The 2,418-nt window shown below is 53.9% G+C and overlaps 2 non-coding genes across 2 annotated transcripts; one reads left to right on the top strand and one right to left on the bottom strand.

Moving 5' to 3' along the window:
* The first annotated feature begins 1,295 nt into the window (after nt 1-1,295).
* TRNAV-CAC lies at nt 1,296-1,368 on the top strand. The gene has a single exon. It is a non-coding gene; the product is annotated as a tRNA-Val (tRNA).
* A 456-nt stretch (nt 1,369-1,824) lies between these two features.
* TRNAG-UCC lies at nt 1,825-1,896 on the bottom strand. Its single transcript has one exon. It is a non-coding gene; the product is annotated as a tRNA-Gly (tRNA).
* Between the last annotated feature and the right edge of the window lie 522 nt (nt 1,897-2,418).

Here is a 2,418-nt window from a genome sequence, read left to right as displayed (position 1 = left end):
CCCCAGCTATTGATCAGCTCTGCCCCACACTGCTCAGCTGATGCTCAGTGCAAAGGTTGTAACCAGTCCTCTCTGCAGCTCCGCCAGCTGCAGGCAGAGAGGATTTCATTCCAGGATGTTTAACAACAGCACGAAGCAAACAAGTCCTGAGACATAGGATTTGTCACGGACTCGAATGTAACATTATAATCCTTATCATAAATCAGATCAGAATAAAGCACTGGCAAGCCCTGAAGTTAAAGAACAAGTGACAACCTCTTCTCTACCCCTTTTGGCCCCAAATCAAAAGATCAGCTACAAAATTGTGAAATTAAATTGTAAAATGAAAAGTAGATTTTGCTAAGAACAAGTGTTATTAAAAGTGAAGTTCTTTTTGCTTTCGTCTGAGTTTATGATTCATTTCTCCCTTCTAAGCTTTTCTCTGCAGCCAGCAGAGCATAAAATACACTTCAACCAAAAAAAAAAAAAACCAACCAAAAAAAACACCCACAAACAAAAAAACAGGAAAACATAATTCTCATGTTACCACCTGATTCCAAGGGCTGAGGTTTTACCAAAAGGAGAAAGATTGCCATTAAGTAAGTTATTAACATTGCAATAGGGTAAGAGGAGCAAACTTAGAACTATCTGGGATTCTCAGCTCTTGACCGAGGGTGGTGAGGCCCTGGAATGGAATTCCCAGAGCAGTTGTGGCTGGATCTCTGGAAGTGTCCAAGGCCTGGCTGGATGGGATTTGGAGCATCCTGGGACAGTGGAAGGTGTCCCTGCTCATGACAGGGGGTGGAATGAAATGAGATTTAAAGTCCTTCCAATTCAAACCGGTCTGGCATTTTGTGAGTCTATGGTTGTCAACAGGTCTGTCCTGGGGGGCCGTGCCTCTTCCAGCCCCTGTCCCCTGGGCCAGGCGGGTCCTGTCCCTCTCGGGTGGCTCTCCAGGGAGCTCCACTCCCTGTCGCCACTATTCTACCGACATCTGGTGGCAGCTGCCTCAGGAAAAAGCGACATTTCTTGAGCAGCGCCCTGCGCCCCCTCAGCGGGAGCCTCCCTGTGGGGCTGCGCCCTCTCTGAGGGGACCCCCGAAACACCGCCCGGGAGACGCACCTCAGTCCTCTCCTGAGACCAGCGGGGGTCTGGAAACTCTAATTAGTCATTGATGATAATCACTGGGTGTCCCGCGCGGCGATTCTAGGGGTTTGCGGGAGGTTTATTTCGAGGCCGCCGTGAGGGAGGTCCGCGTGCCCTCAGCCGCCATGACGGGAACAAGGGCCATCGCTAGTGACACGTCTCCATAGCGGGTTTCCGTAGTGTAGCGGTTATCACGTTCGCCTCACACGCGAAAGGTCCCCGGTTCGATCCCGGGCGGAAACACCAGTTTTCCTTTTACTCGGGGTGTTTTTTTGTGGCCGCTCATTTCCTTGCTGTTTTGGGTTTTGTGGGGGGCTCGGGCTCAAGTTTTTGGATTTTTTTTTTTCTTTTTTAATTCTGAGTTATTTATTTATTTATTTCCCCGCCGTCTCCTGACGACTCGGGGTCTCCACCGCGAGTCCGGAAGAGAGGTAACCGGCACCCGTGCCCCACCGCTGGCCAGCGCCCGCCTCCCGCCGGGGCTCAAGGGGGCAAAGCGCAGCCAGGCGGGCGCTCCGCGTGCATCCCAATTCGGTTCGGATCGGCGACCGCTGGCCAGCGCCCGCCTCCCGCCGGGGCTCAAGGGGGCAAAGCGCAGCCAGGCGGGCGCTCCGCTCGCATCCCAATTCGGTTCGGATCGGCGAGAAACGGGGATAAAAAAAAAAAAAAAAAAGATACTGAAGAAGGACAAAACGAAGTTGCGTTGGCCGGGAATCGAACCCGGGTCAACTGCTTGGAAGGCAGCTATGCTAACCACTATACCACCAACGCCCGCTGATAGCGGCTTTCCCGGCTTCCCTCAGGAGCATCACCCAGCGGGACCCAACCATTCTTTAAGAGTTAAAGCACAACAAAAGACGAGAAAGGATCCACAGCCGCCCCATGACGGCAATAAATGCTGAATTTGGGGCCCATCTCTGAGGGAGACAAGCACCCGTGTTTTTTTTTACCCTGTATCAGCCTCAATTCTCTCTGTGCCCACCCTCTCCAAGAAGATCTTGCACGGACTGCCCAGGGAGGCGGCAGACTCACCGTCCCTGCAGGCGTTTAAGGACAGACTTAGCTCCATGGTCTGGATAACAAAGTGACTATCGCTCACAGGGTGGACTGCACGAGAGAGCTTTTCCAACACCTAATCTATTGGGTGTCATTTCTGCAATACCGCCGCGCTCCCCGCTAGAGGCAGTGCTGCCTCCCGCGCCGCCCGCCCGCGCTCCCGCCGCTTCCGCCGCCGGGTGAGAGGTCGCGCCGTGGCCGCCGCCGCCCCCGCGCCCCCGTTTCCGGGGCTGCCCC

Source organism: Passer montanus, unplaced genomic scaffold (assembly GCF_014805655.1).
Source record: "Passer montanus isolate IOZ18808 unplaced genomic scaffold, ASM1480565v1 scaffold112, whole genome shotgun sequence".
Taxonomy (NCBI): Eukaryota; Metazoa; Chordata; class Aves; order Passeriformes; family Passeridae; genus Passer; species Passer montanus.
Note: the sequence above shows the minus strand (reverse complement) of the source record. Positions and strands in the feature narration are given on the sequence as shown.